The sequence below is a fragment of the Phoenix dactylifera genome, unplaced genomic scaffold (genome assembly GCF_009389715.1).
Source record: "Phoenix dactylifera cultivar Barhee BC4 unplaced genomic scaffold, palm_55x_up_171113_PBpolish2nd_filt_p 000263F, whole genome shotgun sequence".
Taxonomy (NCBI): domain Eukaryota; kingdom Viridiplantae; phylum Streptophyta; class Magnoliopsida; order Arecales; family Arecaceae; genus Phoenix; species Phoenix dactylifera.
This window is the reverse complement of record NW_024067753.1, coordinates 511,742-533,799: the sequence shown is the minus strand read 5'-3', so window position 1 is coordinate 533,799 and position 22,058 is coordinate 511,742.

Sequence of the window (22,058 nt, the reverse complement as noted above, 5' to 3'; positions counted from 1 at the left end):
CAAGGTATACTCTAAGAAAGTTCAAAGAGTACTTGGGAAGCGCAAGGTGGGGAGAACCAATGAATTTTTGATTCAATGGGAAGGCGAGGAAGTGGCGGATGCTACTTGGGAGCAAGCAGCGAATCTGTGGCAGTTTGAGGATCAGATCCTCTCTTATATGCAGGGGGAGTCGACGAGGGCGTCGACATCTTCGGCCGGGGGAGGATTGTCACACCCCTCGACCTAGGCGCGCGCGGGGCATGCGCGCAAGGAGGCTGGCTCTGCGCTGTCCATGCGCAGGAGGCGCAGCAGGGCCAGGCCTGAGGTGGGCGCAGGCGGCGCACACCCTATGGACAGCCCCAGCCCATGAGCTGAGGCGAGCTGGGACGCTGCCATTTCAGCAGCAGCCGCGCGCAGCAGCGCGCGTGGCCAGGCATCGCGCGCAGTAGCGCGCGCGGCCGGGCTTCGTGCGCGGCAGCGTGAGCGGCCAGGCGCGGTCGGGCACCGTGCGCAGGAGGCGCACGGCCGAGCGGGCGCGATGACTGCGTGCAGGCGTGCGCGCAGCTCGGCAGGACGCATGGCCGGTGGACACCCGTGCGCAGGGGTATGCGCGCGCAGGCGGCGCGCGCATGAACCCGTGCGTCCGGCCGTGCGCAGGCGCGCGCACGGCCAGCAGGCCAGGAGGGCCGGATGCGGTGAGCGTACAGGCGGCGCGCATCATAGATCCACGCGCGCGTGGGCGCGCGACACGGACAGGGACATGGCAGCAGTGCCATGGCTTGGCTTGGGGCGGTACCAAGCCATGAAACTGTGTGCGCCATGGGCACACACTAGGCAAAGACCTCGCACGGCTCAGGCGTGTGCGCGGGGCCTTGCGCACAGGAGATGCGCATTCAGAGGGGCTGTGCGCAGCTTGGGCGCATAGCCAGGCGCTCGGCAGTGCCGCGCAACGGTGCGCGGGCGATGGCATGGCGCGCGAGCGGGCGCGCGCAGATGGCACGGCGCGCGGGTAGGCGCGCGCGCGGACCACAGGCCAGGCGGTGGCTGGCCAAGTCAGCCGACAGCAGCACATGTGCTGTCAGCCAGATGGGCGCCAACAGGACTCCAGCAGGGCCGCCACGTCACCTGGAGGCAGTTGGCCAGGTGGCAAGGTGGTTGATCAGGTGGTTGCACAGTTGGCCAGCCAAGCACATGATTGGCTGGGCAGTTGGGCAGTTGCTGCCAGCATGGCCAAAGGCAGTTGGACAGCGGCCAATAGGGAGCTGCCATTTGGACTGTGAGCTGCCACCTGGGCAGACTATAAAAAGGCTGCAGGGAAGTCAAAACAAAAAAGCTCATTAGATGCGCATTCTTGGCTATTCAGAGGAGCTGAAGTCTGAAGGCTAATTCCCACCGTGAGAGGAGCTCTTGAGTGGGGGCTCAAAGGGAATTCCATGGGGGGAAAAAGGCTGAGTGCATGCTGTGAGGATTTGGGTCATTGTATGTGAGTGATCCATTCGGCCAAGGGGGCTTTGGCCGAGCCACTGTGTGTGGGTGGCATTGGGGGTTTTGGAGTAGGCTGATTGCAAGGCTATGTCCCTCGGCTTGTGAGGGATTTCCATTGATGAGATCAATGAAGCTTCTTTCCCCAAGTTCTTGTGTGTATGTGCGAGCGTTGCTGGAAGGAATTTGGTGAGGCATTGCAGCGCCAAGCCAAGGAGTCTTGGGCGTGATCCTGGCCCGAGAAAAGAAGAAGGTAGGCTGACTTGCTGTTTTGCAGGAAAACAGTCAAGTGCCGCACGCCGGGAGGAAGAAAACTCGAGAAAAATTCGGTGTTTCCATTCCGCTCTCCCAACGGTGTGACATCTGGTGTCTCGGTAGCTGGCTTTTTTTTTTACCTTCTGTTTTCTGGTTTTTGTTTCTTTTAACTTTTGCAGAGAGGAAGTGAGGGAACACTGAACTGAACTGAATATGGGTCGCGCCAGTTTTCTGCAATGGAAGTGGATTTTGGAAGAAGGTCTGGGATTTTTTTTGTCCTCGTGAGAGGGGAGCTAGAAGACACCGAGTTCCGTCCAATCAGTCATATAGATAAAAAATAGTGTGATATGAAATTTGGCTTGTAGACCGACTTCGTTATAAGTCACGGGTCATCTGTTCTGACCGGAGGTCAATTGCAAGTCATGGGTCACCCAGCATCTCATAATTATGATATGACCAAATTAGATTTGCCCAAATTTTTTTTCTAAAACACAAAAAAATGGACCCGATCGGACCCGAACCCGACCCGACTTGGACCCGAACCCGATCCGGACCCGACTCGGACCCGACCCAACCCGACCCGATTTTCAACCGGGTCGGGTCTGGGTCCAAAATTAGGACCCAAACAAAAAATCGGGTCGGATCGGGGTCACTTAGGACCCGACCCGACCCGACCCATTTGCACCCCTACTAATAAATAGCTTGAGCTTTAAAACTCTAATTTAAAAGCTACCTGGCAATGGATATTAATATCAATAAAACTATACTTGAAATAATAAATGTTATTGGGCTTCATGGATTGTTCATAATGCTAAAATGGCATTTGCCACTTCCTCGAGATACATCAAAATAAAGAATTTTTGTGGTAGAAGAAACTTTTTGTGGCTAAGATCGTGCCAGAATGGGCCCAAGCTGATCTAAGGCCCATCTAGTTGAGTTGGCTATAGGGCTAGTGTTGAGGCCTATCCTTAGATGATTTCATTTGGGCATGGGTCTAGAAATTGAAGCACAATAGAATTTTTAGTTGGATTGAGTTTAATGCAAGGCCCAACCTGAGATTGGCCCAAATTTTAAGCATGCTGCCAGCCTGAAGCCCCCTTACCTATTCATCCCCTTACCCAATCCTCTCTCTCTACACTTCTTTATACCCTTTCCTCTCTCCCCTCTTTATATCTCTTAATTTCTTGATATCTCTCCCTATCTTGATCCCTCAATATTTCTATTCTCTCCACCCTCTCAATCTCCCGATATTTCTTTCATTCCTCTCTTGTAGTCTATCCCTTAATCTCAACCTCCCTTCTCTCTCAACCACTTTCTGCCATTATGCATAGAAACTGGAGAAAGAAAATGGAGAATCGGGCTCAAATGGAGTTTGACTTATTTAGGCTTCGGGTTGGGCTTAGATTCACACTCAAGTCAAGCTTAGGGCATCAAATAAGTTGTGTTGATATGTAAACTAACCTAGTTGCAACTCAATTGGAACCCACCGAGCCATATCTCAAAGACCAATGGGTTAGGTCTGGTTCAAAAATTAAACATAATCTAAAAATTACGTCAAGTTTGGATATTGTATTTTACAATCCAACCAGCCCGTATATCAACCAAGTCTAATTTGGATTAACAAAAAATGGACTTGACCCGACTCAGTCTGACTAGAAAACCAAACTTATATAAAATCCAGTAACCCTCACTCTAGATATCTCTCCATTCATTGAATGGACTCTCTTTTAAGCCAATCCCTCTCTTTTCATCTTAAAAACCCATCTCTTGTCCCTACTTTCACTTAGTTACTAGCAACACATGCAAAACACATTAAAAATAATAAAAAAGAGTTCAAAAATTGAGATAAAGAGAGAAAATATGTGGACTAGATGAAAGAGTGTTAATATTTTTGTTTTTGAAAAAATTCAAGAGAGTGAAATGGAATTGGAATGTGGACAAGAAATTAATAGAACCTTGGTTTAGATAGAATCCAACTAGTTTTGAGATGTCTAAGAAAAATCATATAGATGAGAAATAGTGGCGAAAGAATAAATAGAGGGACATGCGGATTTATATCTGTGGAGTGATTGATTAAAATCCTATTTGATTTTGATGAGCTCAAAGCATTTGAGTATATTTCTTGTTTACTAATGAATTCAATTAAGTGTTTCAGTGAAAATCTTGTCTAAGTGTCTCAAGACTTGGTTCATAATTTTTGGATAAGTTAAGAAGTCAGCTTGAACCAAAGTCTGAGACTCGAGTCGACTCCAGAGTATCACGAGTCGACTCCAAGCGTATCAAGTTCACTGGCACGAGCTCGAGTCGACTCCGGATCAGTACGAGTCGACTCCGACTGAGAACAGACAGACGAACAGAAAGCTTCAACTCAGAACCTGTCAACGAGTCGACTCCCGAAGTGTGCGAGTCGACTCCGATGTTCACCGAGTCGACTCCAGGGTAGTAAGAGTCGACTCCAAGAGGAATACAAAGAAAAAGTCAGAGAGCAGTTTTCGGGTCTGAGATTCGAGTCGACTCCAGTGGAACGCGAGTCGACTCCGATGGTTGGCAGGTCGACTCCAAAGACAGCAAGAGTCGACTCTCAGCAGTACACAAAGAAAAAGTCAGAGGGCAGATTCTGGACTCTGAGATTCGAGTCGACTCCCGCATTACGCGAGTCGACTCCGAGACTCCGCGACCACAAAGAAGACAGAAGACCAAGTTACTGCCTCTGAGATTCGAGTCGACTCCCAGACAGCTAGAGTCGACTCCAAGGCAGCTTCACATCAAAAGGGCAGAAGACCAAGTTTCGGAAACTGAGAGCCGAGTCGACTCCGAGGAAGCTTGAGTCGACTCCAAGACTGGACGAGTCAAAAGACAGAAGATAGGGAGTTCGGGCTCTGAGCGCCGAGTCGACTCCCAGGACAGTCGAGTCGACTCGAGTGGACCAAATTCAAAAATACGTCCACGGACTTCATGGGATGAGCCGACTCCGAGAAAGCCAAGTCAGCTCCAGAAGTTGGCGAGTCGACTCTGGGTCAAGACGAGTCGACTCCCAGTCGCGAAGGCAACTTTAATTCAAATCTGGAACAGGTGCAGAGTCGACTCCGGAAAAGTATGAATCGACTCCCGCTACAGACGAGTCGACTCCTGATCGCGCGAGTCGACTCCAACCCACCAACGGACACATTGTCAGACTGTACAGAGTGTGCAGAACGGGCAGAAAAAGCTCTCTAACGGCTAGTTTTCGTGGGGGTTGGTTTAAATAGCCACAGAGGACTGTAGCAAGGTAGAGAACAACCATTCCACTCCAAGTATTCAAGCATTCAACTCTGCAACTTGTTCTTCAACGAGAAAAAGGGAAGATCTGCATTTACTGCATCCACCTACATCTTCCCAGCAATTAAAGAAGCTCCTCCTGCATTCAAGTCGACTACACATTCAAGAGGAGACCGAAGTTTAAGAAGCCATTCCTCTTCTCCAACTTAAAAGCGTTTGAGGGCTTCTAAACTCCTTTTAGATTATATTGTCTTTCATCTGCTTTTGAGAAGCTTGTTTTTCTGTTTGTCTATTTTATTTACAACTTGTATTTGCTTGATTCAATCGGGGGATTGAATCAAGGGTATAGAGGTTAGTTGGTGAGCCTAGTTATTAAAATCAACGTGTGTAAGGGTTTGATTGTGATCCCGGAAAAACAATCGGGGTGGTTCTAGTCGGTGAGCCTGGGAAAACCGACCGAGTTCGTTGTGAGCTCGTAAAACAACAAGTTTGGTTGTGAGCTTGAAAAACAACCGGCTGTAATCCAAGGGGGTTATAGTGAATTCCCAAGTGAGACTTGGAGAGTGGACGTAGGAGCAAGGGTTAGCTCCGAACCACTATAAAACTTGGTGTTTGTGTTTGATTGTCTCTCTTCTTCTTCCTCTCTTATCACTCACAGCACATAGCATTTAATTAAACAACTTGCAATAGTTTTAATTAGTCATCCACAACGTTTTAAATATCTAAATTATTTTAAAACCCAATTCACCCCCCCTCTTAGGTTGTCTATCTGGGCAACAAGTGGTATCAGAGCCTAAACTCTTCCACCCAAGAGTAAAAGATCAAAATGACAACCCCATTTGGATCTTCCCACATTGAGGGTCAGTCCACCCAAAGACCCCCATTCTTTAATGGATCCGACTACTCATATTGGAAGGCTAGGATGAGAATATTCATCCAAGCCCAAGACTATGAGATGTGGACCATTGTAGTAAATGGGCCATACATCCCATCCATATATGTAGAGGGTGTCACGGTACCCAAACTAGAAAAGGATTGGGATGAACATGACATGAGAAAGGCACAACTAAACTCTAAAGCTATGAATGTGCTTTATTGTGCCTTAGATAGAAATGAATTCAATAGGGTCTCTACTTGCAATTCTGCAAAAGAGATTTGGGACAGACTTGAAGTGACCCATGAGGGCACGAATCAAGTCAAAGAATCCAAAATAAATATTTTGGTTCATAAATATGAACTATTTAAAATGGATTCTAATGAAACAATTATATGCATGTTTACTAGGTTTACTAACATTGTCAATGGCCTAAAAAGCCTTGGCAAGAACTATACTAACAGTGAGCTTGTCAGGAAAATCCTTCGGTGTCTACCAAGGTCATGGGAAGCTAAAGTGACCGCAATCCAAGAAGCCAAGGACCTGAACAAATTACCACTTGAGGAGCTTCTTGGATCCCTAATGACGCATGAGCTAACCATGAAACAACACAACGAGGAAGAGTCCTCCCATAAGAAAAAGGTAATAGCTCTAAAATCTACTTCATCTAACAAGGACTTATCTTGCAGTAGCAGCAGTGAAGAAGAAGAACATGAGGAAGATGATGGTGAGGCACTTCTTGTGCGCAAATTCAGAAAATTCATCAACCACAAGAAGTCCTATCATCAAAGGAGAGGCCCCTCAAATTCCTACCGCAAGGACAAAGGTAAGGAAAGGAAAAATGAGGGGATTGGGTGTTACGAGTGCAAGAAGCCGGGTCACATAAGAGCTGAGTGCCCTTTACTGAAGAAGGAGAGCAAGTACAAGAAGAAGAAGGCTCTTGTCACGACACTATCCGACTCAGACTCATCATCCTCTTCATCGGATGAGGAACAAGAGGAAAAGGCCAATTTCTGCTTCATGGCCAATGAAAATGAGGTAACGCTCGAATCGCCTTTAGATTTTACTTTTGATGAGCTTTATGATGCCTTTAATGAACTAATGATTGAATATAAGGCTATAAATGTTAAAAACAGAGAATTAAAAGTAACTAACCAAACTTATATCCGTAAGTATGATTCATTAGTTAAGGATAAGGATTTAATCACCAAAGAAAATATAGACCTTAAGACAAGCAACCAACTTTTAACTCAAAAGACTAATACCTTAACTAAGGATAATGAAAAACTAACTAAGGAACTCTCAGAACTTAAAAACCATAAACAAATCTTAAACAAGGATCTCACAAAAGAACTAAATGATCTAAAGGCAGAAAATCAAACACTAACCAAAGAACTTAACAAATACAAACCCTTAGTTGAAAAATTTACATATAGCTCAGAAAAATTGAATATGATACTAAATAGTCAACGAGCAGTATTTAATAAAGCGGGTTTAGGATATCAACCAAGAAATAAACAAAAACTTCTTAGTAACTTCTTTGTTAAAGCTGGGGAAAGTAAAACTAAGAAAATAACCTGCTTTTGTTGTGGAACTATAGGTCATAAAGCAAATGTGTGTAATTTTAGGAAAGGTAAAACAAAAAGGAAAATTAAAAGGGTATGGGTTCCAAAAGGAATCAACTTGACTAACCATGAAGGACCCAAGAAAACTTGGGTACCTAAGATGACATGATTTGCTTGTGTAGGAGTGTCTTGCAGCCAAGGTCAACAAAAACTGCTGGTATTTGGATAGTGGCTGCTCAAGACACATGACGGGTGATAAGGATCAATTTTTCACCCTTGAAGCTAAGAAGGAAGGTGCTGTGACTTTTGGAAACAACAACCAAGGTCACATCATTGGTATTGGTAAAGTTCAAATCACCCCTTCTACTTTTATTGATAATGTTAGATATGTTGATGGTCTTAAGCATAACTTGTTAAGCATTAGTCAATTATGTGATAAAGGGTATGATGTTATGTTTAAACCATCACTATGCATTATAACAAACCCTAATGACAATAGTTTAGTCTTTAAAGGAATTAGACGTGAAAATGTATATGTTGTAGACCTTGAAGATCTTGCAAAACATAACTAATGTTTAGTTGTTAATGAAACTAAAGATAATGATGCTAGTTGGTTATGGCACCGTAAGTTAGGTCATGCAAGCATGGACACAATAACTAAACTAGTTAAAAGAGATTCCGTGATAGGTTTGCCAAAATTAAAATTTGAAAAGAACAAAATATGTGAAGCATGTCAATTTGGCAAACAATCTAGGAACTCATTTAAATCCATAAAATGTGTCTCTACCTCTAGACCTCTAGAATTATTACACATGGACCTATTCGGACCAACTAGAACAACAAGCCTAGGTGGAAATAAATATGGTCTAGTTATTGTAGATGATTATTCTAGGTACACTTGGGTTATGTTCTTAGCACATAAAGATCAAGCTTTTTCAGTATTTAAAAAGTTTCATAAGGAAGTAACCAATGCTAGAGATACTTCAGTAATAGCCATTAGAAGTGACCATGGTACCGAATTTGAAAATCAGTTATTCAATGAGTTTTGTAGTAAAAAGGGAATAACTCATAATTTTTCTGCACCTAGGACACCACAACAAAATGGAGTTGTGGAGAGGAAAAATAGAACTCTAGAGGAAATGGCTAGAACTATGTTATGTGAAAGTAACCTCCCTAAGTACTTTTGGGGAGAAGCCATTAATACTTCTTGTCATATATTAAATAGAGTTTTATTAAGACCCATTATAAAGAAAACACCTTATGAACTTTGGAAAAACAGAAAACCAAAGGTAAACTACTTTCATGTTTTTGGATGTAGGTGTTTTGTTCATAATAATGGGAAAGATAATCTAGATAAATTTGACTCTAAATCTGATGAGGGCATATTCTTAGGTTACTCTACAACTAGTAAAGCCTATAGAGTCTTTAATAAAAGAACCCTAGTTATAGAAGAATCTATACATGTTGTATTTGATGATTCTAGTGACATCTCCTCTAGTAAGAAAGTTAACTTTGATGATGATGCTGAAATTCTTGAAGAAAAGATAGATGAAATGACATTACAAGATGATAATCAAAAATTGATTGAAGGAGCATCATCAAGCCAAGAGGCTATTGTGGATCATGGGCTAACTAAAGCTTGGAGGTATGCTCACGGGCATCCTAAGGAACTAATTCTAGATGACCCATCTCAACCGGTTAGGACTAGAGCATCCCTTAGGAATTTAAATAACCATCTAGCTTTTGTCTCACACTTTGAGCCCAAACATATAGAAGAAGCCGAAAATGATGTAAATTGGATAAATGCAATGCAAGAAGAATTAAACCAATTTACTAGAAACAAAGTGTGGAATCTAGTTGAGAGACCTTCTGAATATTCAATTATAGGTACAAAATAGATTTATAAAAATAAACTAGATGAAAATGGAATCGTAATAAGGAATAAGGCTAGACTAGTAGCAAAGGGGTATAATCAAGAAGAAGGTATAGATTTTGATGAAACCTTTGCTCCTGTAGCTAGACTTGAGGCTATTAGATTATTATTAGCATATGCATGCTCTAAGGACTTCAAACTATTTCAAATGGATGTAAAAAGTGCATTTTTAAATGGGTATATTAATGAGGAGGTATATGTAGAACAACCTCCTGGTTTTGAAAATCATCAATACCCTAATCATGTTTATAAATTGAACAAAGCACTTTATGGTTTGAAACAAGCACCTAGAGCATGGTATGAGAGACTTAGCAAATTCCTATTAAAACATGAGTTCTCTAGGGGTAATGTAGATACAACTCTATTTCTGAAAAAGAAAAACCAAGATATGCTGTTAGTACAGATTTATGTTGATGATATTATTTTCGGTGCTACTAACAATCGTCTCTGCGAAGAATTTGCTAACTTGATGCAGAGTGAATTTGAGATGAGCATGATGGGAGAGCTGACTTACTTCCTTGGACTCCAAAACAAACAATCTGAAGGAGGCATCTTCATCAATCAAGCCAAATATATCAAGGAGATGCTCAAGAAGTTTGATATGGAGGGAAACAAATCAATCAGCACCCCCATGAGTTCATCATGCAAATTAGACCAAGATGAATCAGGTAAATCTGTAGATCAGAAACTGTATCGAGGTATGATAGGATCCTTATTGTATCTTACTGCAAGTAGACCTGATATTATGTTTAGTATTTGCATGTGTGCTAGATATCAGGCTAATCCTAAAGAATCACATCTAGTTGCAGTTAAGAGAATTTTTAAATATTTAATAGGAACTAAGAATATAGGGCTATGGTACTCTAAAGAATCTAGCCTAAACTTAATAGGATACACAGATTCAGACTTCGCTGGATGTAAGCTTGATAGAAAAAGTACCAGCGGGTCGTGTCAATTTCTAGGAGAAAACCTTATCTCATGGTTTAGCAAGAAACAAAACTCGGTTGCATTATCTACTGCTGAAGCTGAATATGTTGCAGCCGGGAGTTGTTGTGCTCAAATCTTGTGGATTAAACAACAACTAGAAGATTATGGCATTAAACAAGATAAAATTCTCATTAATTGTGATAATACAAGTGCCATTAATCTAACTAAAAATCCAATTCAGCATTCAAGAACTAAACATATTGAGATAAGACATCACTTCATAAGAGATTATGTATTGAATGGTGATGTGACACTCCAATTTGTTTGTACTGATGATCAATTAGCAGACATTTTTACAAAACCCCTAAGTGAAGAGAGGTTTAGTGTGCTTAGGAGGGGATTAGGAGTGATTGATCCATCCTAGTGGTAGTTTCCACTAGATTCGTTGATTTTGATTATTAGATTGTGGTTAAAATAGAGTTTCTTTTCAATGTTCATCAAATTAGATCATAATTTAGTGATTTTTCCTCATTCGGTACGAACATAGCATGATTTTTAGGTGCGTGCCAAAGTTAGAGACGACTCGAGTAAGTTTCAGAGTCGGCTCCTAAGGGGGAGTCGACTCGCGCATTTGCGGGAGTCGACTCGCAAAGATGGCAGCAGAGGGGGAGTCGACTCGCATATAGTCGGGAGTCGACTCGAGGTCTACAGGCGCATAAGAAGAGTCGACTCGCGCATATTCTGGAGTCGACTCGAGGTCGAGTCGACTCGCGACTCAGTGGAGTCGACTCGCAGTCGGGATCCGACTTTTTAACCCTAGCTTTGTCGTTTCGAAAACACTTTCTTTCTCAGCCGCCACTGTTCACAAGCCCTAGAGCCGACTCCTAGGTCGTCCCCGATTGTCTCCAAGCCCTTTTCCGTCGACCTTTCACCGTCCCTTAGGGTTTTCCTCCCTTTCTAGGTCGTCCCCGGTCATCCCCAAGACTTTCCCGTCGGTTCTTCACCGCTCATTAGGTTTTCCTCCCATTTAGGTCATTATGCCGCGTAAGACCGTAGTCCGGAAGAGGTCCCAACCCGAGGCCCGTCCCGAGCGGCGCTCCAAGGCTCGGCACGATCCCGCGAGGCCACAACCTCCGGCTCGTTCCCCGCCTAGGGCGGTTCCCGCGAGGCCATTAGCCGGGAAGGCCGTCTCCACCGGGAGATATGTCGATTTCGACTTCCTCTCCCGGGAAGGGTTTACTATAGGTGATAGACTTAGGGCCCAGGGCTTAGAGTACTTCCTCACCTTAGATCTCCCCACATATCCAGGCCTCATTAGAGAGTTCTACGGTACCGTCCATCGGGGAGATGGAGGTATCGAGGGCACAGTAGCCGGTGTCCCTCTGTTCATTACGGAGGATCTCATTGCCCACATCCTCCACCTTCCACAAGTCGGGGTGTGTGGGACAGGGTTGAGGCCCTTACGGCCGTACTAGGGCATCCACCTCAGTCCCCCCTAGACGAGGTATCTGCTAGCTCACTTCCGATTGAGGTGCGGATCCTCTTGAGTATATTGTCTAGGTCCATCTTCCCTAAGACAGGGAGATTTGATTTTGTAAATGAGAGAGACCTAGCTCTTATGTTTTATATTCTTCAGGACACCCCAATCAACTTCCCCAAACTCATCTATAGGTATCTGTGTGACCCCTAGATAGACCTAGGCTCACCCTCCCATACGGCATGATATTCACTCTTCTGTTCAGGGAGTACGAGATTCCCATTCCTGAGGGAGAACCCTCTAAGGCATTGCGATGGACAGATCGCATGCGAGCGGGGACCCTACACAGGATGGGGTTTCGGAAGAGAGAGGGGATCTGGGTTAGGAAGTCATCCATCACCACACAGACCACCAGACCTTCCCCCAGTCCTGAGCCCGATTCTGACTTTCCCGACGTACCAGACTTTCCATCCACTTCTGCTCCTACCACCTCCGCCGGACCCTCCTCCTCAGCTCCACCCACTCAGCCTATGGAGGTCCGGATCTCGTCTGAGCAGCTCCGGGAGCTGCGGCAGGAGATAGTCCGAGATCTGCTCCAGGAGCTCCGGGGTTCAGTGCCTGCTCCCACTCCTGCACCTTCGTCAGCGTTGGTCCCTTCCTTGACAGCCGTGACTGACATGACGGCCCATGTGCGGGAAGAGATCGACAATGTACGGTTCCTGGTCCAAGCCCAGTTCCACAGCATGAGTGAGGTCACGAGCACCACTCGACGGATGCGGGATGACATCGGCCGTGACATGTCCACCACCACCGCGGGGGCCGAGCGCTTGTCGAATGTGCTCATCGACAAGCTGGACGGACTGCAGAAGTCAGTACTCGAGCTGGATACGACACAGAGCAGGGCCATCCAGGCCATCATTCGCCAGCTAGAGAACGTGACCAATGCGGTCCAATCACTCATGGAGCGCATGCCTCGAGGAGATACATCCTCGAGAGGAGGAGCCACATCCTCGAGAGGAGGAGTCACATCCTTGAGAGGAGGACCTACATCCTCGAGGAGACCGTAGCTACTTTTTGTATTTTGCTTTGACATGTATTGCTTTACGTTACTTATTGTATTCTGAAATGTACTTACATACAAATTAATACAATGAGTAGCCGCATTTTTCTTCAATACTGTGCCTTTTGATCTATGTTTGATTGTGTGTTCTGTTTATCTCCTTTTTGATATGATGACAAAAAGGGGGAGAAATATGTAAAAGGAGGAAAAATATGTATAAAATATGTAAAAGGAATCAATGGAAATCAATAAAAAGATAAACTCTTAAAATACACAAATTTGTTCTAAGTGGATTCGGTACCTCGAGGCTCATTATCTCTCTTTTGGGGCTCCTAATGGAGTAATCTCCAGAATCTATTCAAGGGATATTCGGAGATTAGCTGAATCCTACTCAAGAACAAATTGACAGATTTTTCCTCTAAAAACCAAAATTTCAGTTCAAAAACTTCAAAGCATTAAAAGAAAATTCAAAGAATCAAAACAAAGTAGAATGCATATGTTGAGGGGGAGAATCTGAATTTTTAAGAAAGCTAAATCATTAAATATATATAAGCCAAACAATTGATTGCATGATATGAAGGCTTATATAATTCCAAATGAAAGGGGGAGCTTTAACTCCGAAATTTATTGTTTGACTCCTTTCAAGCTTGGATAAATTGAACTACCAGACATTTGAATTCATTTATGGATTTTATTTCATTGTTTATTGTGCAATTCACTTTACATATACTCAATATTTTGTCATCATCAAAAAGAGGGAGATTGTGGAGTGATTGATTAAAACCCTATTTGATTTTGATGAGCTCAAAGCATTTGAGTATATTTCTTGTTTACTAATGAATTCAATTAAGTGTTTCAGTGAAAATCTTGTCTAAGTGTCTCAAAACTTGGTTCATAATTTTTGGATAAGTTAAGAAGTCAGCTTGAACCAAAGTCTGAGACTCGAGTCGACTCCAGAGTATCACGAGTCGACTCCAAGCGTATCAAGTTCACTGGCACGAGCTCGAGTCGACTCCGGATCAGTACGAGTCGACTCCGACTGAGAACAGACAGACGAACAGAAAGCTTCAACTCAGAACCTGTCAACGAGTCGACTCCTGAAGTGTGCGAGTCGACTCCGATGTTCACCGAGTCGACTCCAGGGTAGTAAGAGTCGACTCCAAGAGGAATACAAAGAAAAAGTCAGAGAGCAGTTTTCGGGTCTGAGATTCGAGTCGACTCCAGTGGAACGCGAGTCGACTCCGATGGTTGGCAGGTCGACTCCAAAGACAGCAAGAGTCGACTCTCAGCAGTACACAAAGAAAAAGTCAGAGGGCAGATTCTGGACTCTGAGATTCGAGTCGACTCCCGCATTACGCGAGTCGACTCCGAGACTCCGCGACCACAAAGAAGACAGAAGACCAAGTTACTGCCTCTGAGATTCGAGTCGACTCCCAGACAGCTAGAGTCGACTCCAAGGCAGCTTCACATCAAAAGGGCAGAAGACCAAGTTTCGGAAACTGAGAGCCGAGTCGACTCCGAGGAAGCTCGAGTCGACTCCAAGACTGGACGAGCCAAAAGATAGAAGATAGGGAGTTCGGGCTCTGAGCGCCGAGTCGACTCCCAGGACAGTCGAGTCGACTCGAGTGGACCAAATTCAAAAATACGTCCACGGACTTCATGGGATGAGCCGACTCCGAGAAAGCCAAGTCAGCTCCAGAAGTTGGCGAGTCGACTCTGGGTCAAGACGAGTCGACTCCCAGTCGCGAAGGCAACTTTAATTCAAATCTGGAACAGGTGCAGAGTCGACTCTGGAAAAGTATGAGTCGACTCCCGCTACAGACGAGTCGACTCCTGATCGCGCGAGTCGACTCCAACCCACCAACGGACACATTGTCAGACTGTACAGAGTGTGCAGAACGGGCAGAAAAAGCTCTCTAACGGCTAGTTTTCGTGGGGGTTGGTTTAAATAGCCACAGAGGACTGTAGCAAGGTAGAGAACAACCATTCCACTCCAAGTATTCAAGCATTCAACTCTGCAACTTGTTCTTCAACGAGAAAAAGGGAAGATCTGCATTTACTGCATCCACCTACATCTTTCCAGCAATTAAAGAAGCTCCTCCTGCATTCAAGTCGACTACACATTCAAGAGGAGACCGAAGTTTAAGAAGCCATTCCTCTTCTCCAACTTAAAAGCGTTTGAGAGCTTCTAAACTCCTTTTAGATTATATTGTCTTTCATCTGCTTTTGAGAAGCTTGTTTTTCTGTTTGTCTATTTTATTTACAACTTGTATTTGCTTGATTCAATCGGGGGATTGAATCAAGGGTATAGAGGTTAGTTGGTGAGCCTAGTTATTAAAACCAACGTGTGTAAGGGTTTGATTGTGATCCCGAAAAAACAATCGGGGTGGTTCTAGTCGGTGAGCCTGGGAAAACCGACTGAGTTCGTTGTGAGCTCGTAAAACAACAAGTTTGGTTGTGAGCTTGGAAAACAACCGGCTGTAATCCAAGGGGGTTATAGTGAATTCCCAAGTGAGACTTGGGGAGTAGACGTAGGAGCAAGGGTTAGTTCCGAACCACTATAAAACTTGGTGTTTGTGTTTGATTGTCTCTCTTCTTCTTCCTCTCTTATCACTCACAGCACATAGCATTTAATTAAACAACTTGCAATAGTTTTAATTAGTCATCCACAACGTTTTAAATATCTAAATTATTTTAAAACCCAATTCACCCCCCCTCTTGGGTTGTCTATCTGGGCAACAATATCCATTTTCTTAATTATAGTTTTCGTGGATATTCATGAACAAACGAACTAAAAATATTTTAGTTACAAAATTTGACAAATATAATATAAAATGACATATTTCCTTATTTAATAATATAGATATTTGAACTTTCATTGTTTGTTTTAATGAATTTTTGTTTATAATGTTCTCAATTATATCAACATACACTTATAAAAATTGTAGTATGTAAACTTAAGAATGAATTTCTTGGATGAAATTATATATTTTTCGTATGAAAATTAATGTTGAAGTTGTTATTTTTATTTTTTTTAAAAATAGTGAATTCATATTTAATTAGTAATTTTTATAATAGTAAAATTCTTGATTCGAATTGCAAGATATGATTTGACTCGGTCTTGACTTAGACTTGAATATTTTGGGTTGGGTTTAGGTCATACTTGACCCCAACCAACCCAACTGACCTATTGTTTCTAAAACACTTCCTACTCAACCTATCCATTTAGCTAATTGGTTGGGTAAGAGTTCAAAATCAAGACCCAAAATGAAAACTAGGTCAAGTCAGCATCAAGCATGCTCGACCCAGTGCAACTTAGTTCTAGACTTGTCAAGCTTATGATGAACTTTTTTAAATAATTTTTAAGTTTAGATCTAGCCAAGAGCTTGAAAATTCTTTCAGGCCATGCTAAGAAAAATGATAAACCTCATCCAGTTTGGCCTAGTCCACCTCTACCATGATCATATCATTACTTTCCTTGTATACATAATGGAAGGTCTCATTTAATGACAATTTTGTCATTACCTTTTCCAAACAAGCACCAATAAAAAACAAGATTTCTTTTATTGGATTTATCTTCTCATGTCAAGTTGAAAAGGATGAAGATGAAAGTCCAACTCATCATGAAAATTGCATTTAGTTTCAAGGTTGCTATTGGAAGTGGCCTCCTATTAAGAAGATTCTTGAGGCAAAAGAAAATAATATTGACATTTAATTTGCTCTAATAAATATTTTTAGAAACACTGCCTATGTTATTTTTGGAGGGATATTGATGAAAAGGGAGTAGGGACTTTATTAAAAAAGCTTGAAACTATGATATGAGCCAAGAAAAACCTCTATAGTAAAACATACTTCAATAATTTGCAATTCCATAATGGGGAAGGATACATGGTTAGAAATATATAGTTCCCCAAGCACAATCTTTTCCTTTACAAGAAAGCAAAAATTTAGAAAAATTGTAAAATTTTTAAAAGCCCAAAATTTATTTTTTTGAGTGAATCTTAACAAACTAGAGGTATTCTTATGCTTTCTAAAAATATTTGCTCCAAAAAAATTGCCCAGTCATTTTTTGGCCTACATTTTTAGGTTTACTGGATGTTAATGCCTATCTCTTACACTTATATAAGAATTGCCTCAAAAATAACAGAACATTGTGTCTTTTCTTTCCAAAAATCACTATCAAACAACATTGAATGGCATCGACTATGGTCCTAAGAAATAGATAAATCAACTCACACCCAAGGATCATGTCGATGATAGAATAGGTTGACACCACCCATTATCAAGTGATGCAGTCATGTAATACGAGCACCTAGCATAACCTAGGGCTCTTGTCCAAGTATTAATGAGCCTCCCTTTGGAATTTGACTATGCCATCCCTTGAGTCAAGTTCCACACTAAAACAAATAAACTATTAATCTTTTATCACCCCTAGCACAACCCTGCGGAGTGCACAACTATGAATTTGAGCAGCTATTATATTGGTATTATTATTTACACCACATCATTATGTAATTTCAAAAATGATAATCAAGGCAATCTTGTCTAGCTTATTCTTTCTTCTTTCTCTTCATTGGGTACTATCATCCTTTGCCTTGACACTCACCCACTTTGTGGACTTTGTCAAAGAGTAGTATAATGTGGACACTCTCAATTGCAGAGAGAATAACTTCTTTGTACAATGGTGGTAAATCCTAATTCATCTAACCTGATCCTTTATCCAACAAATCTAAAACCTAGTGCATCCAAATCAAACTTTAGTTTCATCCATCCTAAATGCTAGTCTACCTGATTCAAGCCGATCACAATTTTAGCTTATCAAATGAACCCTAGCTTGCCCAAATATAGCCAAATCAACATCGTTAGTTATATCTAATTACACCTGATTATGATCAATCATACTTGATCAAACCCTTGCCCAATTAGTCTAGCCTCTTCCTAGGCCTGTCATATCCTTCGTAACCTAATTTACCTCAGCTTAAGGGCCAAACATGACACATGAGGTTAATTAGCCTTCGCTCAATTTTTGTACCCAAATTGAGTTTGACATCACCTAGTTGTAGACTGGGCCAAGCCTAGATTTCATTAAATCCCTTAATATCCTCAAGCCATGAACCACACCTTCTTAACAAAAGTTCAGCCAAAGAAAAATTTTCTTACCCATGGGGTTGCACTACAACAAAACTACACCTCTCTTATCTGACCATCCATCTCTCACCTTGGAATCCCTTGTCAAGTGGCATCCTAAGAGGCCTTCACTTTATTATTTCCTCTAACAAACTTGATTTCTCTATTGCTCCTCTCTTGTCATATATCATTTCACACATGCTCCGTTCGCCAAATCTAATTCTAACTCCACCAAATGACAAACCTCAGATTTTCACTCATAACTGACGTTATTCATTTAGATGCCAAATCCTTAACATGCATTGACCTAATTCTTGTGCCCCATGTCTGGATCTCTTATCCTCTTCAAAAGACTTAATGGCCTTAAACCCTTCCCCTAGATCTAATAATGTTCAAATTAATGCTACCATCAACCTACACTATTGAATCACTCATTCCTCTCCTATAACATCCTAACCATTCATTCACCCTCCGTATCACCAATCATTGTGAGGTGTGGAAGATTAAATCAAATTCCTTTTTCTAGCTTCCTTCCGACACTCAGATTAAACTCTATCCCTTAAAATTAGCCCTCCCCTCTTTCCTCTAATCTTATACTTCCAAAGAAACATAACTAAGCAAACACATCCTCCTTAAATCCCCACTATCCACCCATTCAATCCTCTCTTCATACCCCTTAGTCAAAAGAATTTAGCTACCTCGAATCCATCATAACCTTTTATTTACATCCCATCTCTATAATCTAGCTAGCCATGAGCAAGTGCCATGTGGACAAGATAGGATGGGTCAGCATAGGTGAAAGTCATATGACCTTTGCTAAGCTTAATAATGTTCAGCTATAATAAATCCCACTAAGTGTAGAGGCACAAGTCCAAAAGACAAAACTCGACCATGATGTTGACCATGATGAGTAGGCTGAAGGAATAGAACTTAGCTATGACCAACCATGACACACGGGTATGAGTCATAGGCCGAAGAATATTAGTTCTAGATCATAGTCTAGTTTATGGTTATGACTTGTGTGGAATCATGGAAGCAAATCTCTAGCATGGTGGAAGATCGTAGCAACATGAACGCTTACAGAAATCAATGGTTGTTTTGGAGTTATTGTTATGTATATAAATAAATAGATTGTACTTCGGAAAAGAGCCTTCAACACATCAATCAACCCAATTTTTCTTAATTTATCTTTACATTAGCTTTCCTTTATCTTGTTCTTAGACTACCATAGGACTCTACCTTAGGAGTAGTGGTAATGTAGATCTCTTCTATCATAGCCTCACCCAACCCAACTCTATCCATCTACCTTTGACTAGGCAGTATGATAGTAGTAAAAGTTCTTGAAAGTCGAGGCAATTAGACCTATATTATTCGAATCATTTTTCTTTTTATTATCCTCTTAATGGCTACTCAAGTACAAAAGAAGAAAAATAGCTTTCATAATCAACCTTTCTAGCATGAAACCAAATTAATTTTTTGATATTTTTGTGTCACACTTCAATCTATGCTCAATCACTCTCTCTCCCAAAATTTTACAGTATGAATCGTGAGTTTAATATCACAATACTTAGAACAATATTTGGATCCCTTTATCTTAGATACTCTAATTCTACATGTATACTTGATATTTCTACCTTAATGGAACTAGTGAGGCATCTAAAATTATTTGTATGACTTTCATTTAATCGCTTATTAAACTAAAAAGTTTTATTAAATAGATGTAAAGAAATGAGATGAATTATTCGAGTGCTAAGATTATCAATCCCAATGAGAAATATATAGGGTGTACAAAGGCACATGGCTACAATGATAGGATCCTTCTGTTCGATAGTTATACATGTAGAATTATTTTGTTTCTAAGATAGGAAGGCATTATGACTATATTGGTTACAATCATACAACAAACGACAAGTATTTATTCTGATCCAATAGTTATAACTAAAAGGATATGTTGTTCCTAGCCATTACGATGTGCTGTTCTTATTTTATACTTGACGAACGACTAGATGATGGTTAAGATGCCCGCTCAAGTTGGAGCGTGGAGATCATGAACCAACTTGGCCAAGAGGCTTGGTGAATAGATTTGCAATCTACTGAGGACTGGATATAAGCTGTCTTGATGAGACGATGTTGGATCTTCTCGCGGATAAAGTGGCAATCAAGTTCAAGATGCTTGGTGAGCTTATAAAAGATAGGATTGCAATATGTAGAGCTGATTGGTTGTCACAGAAAAGAGTGGTTGTATGATGCGAGACTTGCAAATCATGAAGCAAGAATTTCAACCCTTAAATTTCACATGCAACCAATGCCATAGCTTGATTTGCAGATGAACAACAAACAATATCTTGTTTCTTAGAATTCTATTATATAGGAGTGGTGCCAAGGAAGGTACAATATCCTGTGATAGACCTTCGAGAAGTAGGATAGCAAGCCCAATCTGAATCTAAAATAAGTAGAAAGTAATAATAGGCTCGAAGAAGAGAAGAAAAGACCTGCTCGTGGTGATGATTTGATATAGAGAACCACTAGAGGTGCAACTTTCTAATGAGACTGACATGGGGCATGCATTGACTGGCTAAAAATATTGATAGGATAAAGAATGTCTAGTCTTGTAATCGTAAGATAAAGTAAGCAGCCCACAAGTCTCCTATAACGAGAAGGTTCAGAAAAAATGGGGCTCAAATATTTTTAGAAATAGTGTGAGATTGGGCTCCATAGGTGAATCACACGTATGACAACCAATAGCACCTACATCAGCTAAAATGTCCAATGCATATTTTTATTGTGAGAGATAAATACTTTGAGCAGATTGGGCAACTTCAATCCTAAGAAAATGCTTGAGAGGCCCTAAGTACTTTATATGAAATTTGGAATCAAGGATCCTTTTAACAAAAGTAATGAGGAGGGAATCATCACCTATTATGACAATATTATCCACATATTTGAGAACAACAGTGAAGAGTATGAAAGGCGCGGTCATGGAGGAGGAAGAGAGGCACGATCACGAAGGAGGAAGAGAAGCATGGTGAAGAAAAAAAAGCACATGTCCCCTATGAATACCGGATCCACTAGCCTAGAAGAGGATGTTGGAATTAAAAAAGTCATCGAGATCTTCTGATGAAGTGCTATGGTTGGCAAAGGATCGGCAACGAGAGGGGCCGCAGAGGTGAGAATAGAGAAGATGGGGATCGGGCAGAGGGAGAAGCGATGGTGTAGCTAATGGCAACGGGAGGGGAGATGGGAAGATGATGCAGGTCGGTAGAGGTGGAGAAAAGAAGAATTTTTTTTGGGTCTGGCGGAAATGGTTTTGTATTGGAGGAAAAGAAGAAGAGTGAGGAAAAATTCTCCTACTCTGATACCATGTAAAGAAATGAGATAAATTATTCAACTGCCACGATTATCATTCCTAATGAGAAATATATATAGGATGTACAAAGCCACATGGTTACAACTATAAGATCCTTTTGTTCGGTAGTTCTCATAGAATCATTTTGTTTCTAAGATAGGGAAGCATTATGAACATTTTCGTTACAACCATATAACAAACGATAAGTATTTTGTTCTAATCTAGTAGTTATAACCAAAGGATATATTGTTCTTATCAAATACGACACGTTGTTCTTATCCAATACTTGATAAATTGCCACATAATGGTCAAGAATAGAAAGCTATAATAGCTGAATTTCTATTATACATTAAGTAATGAGGTTTAATGATGGCCGAGCAAACACTCTCATCATAAATATTAGTCCTGCATGGTGCATAGGGCATGATGTTTTCTTTTTTCTAACTATTTCTGAAATACAATATAATAATACAATAAATATAATAAATAGAAGATTTTAACAACTAAATTTTTGTTACATAGATGGCCACCAAAAACTTATGTCATTAAACCAATATCTAATGGAAAATGGAGAACTCTAAAAACTCTTTTAATCGATCTCGGTATCAATAATATCAGTTGTTTAATACATAAGAAACGATAAATAGGTGAGCACATTAAGGACTCATTTGGTTCACAGGAAAAGAATAGGGTAAGATGCGGTCAAACCCCTTGTTTGGTTGGCGTTTTCAAAAGAGAGAGATAGAAAAGTAGCATTTCCATTGAAATAAAATTT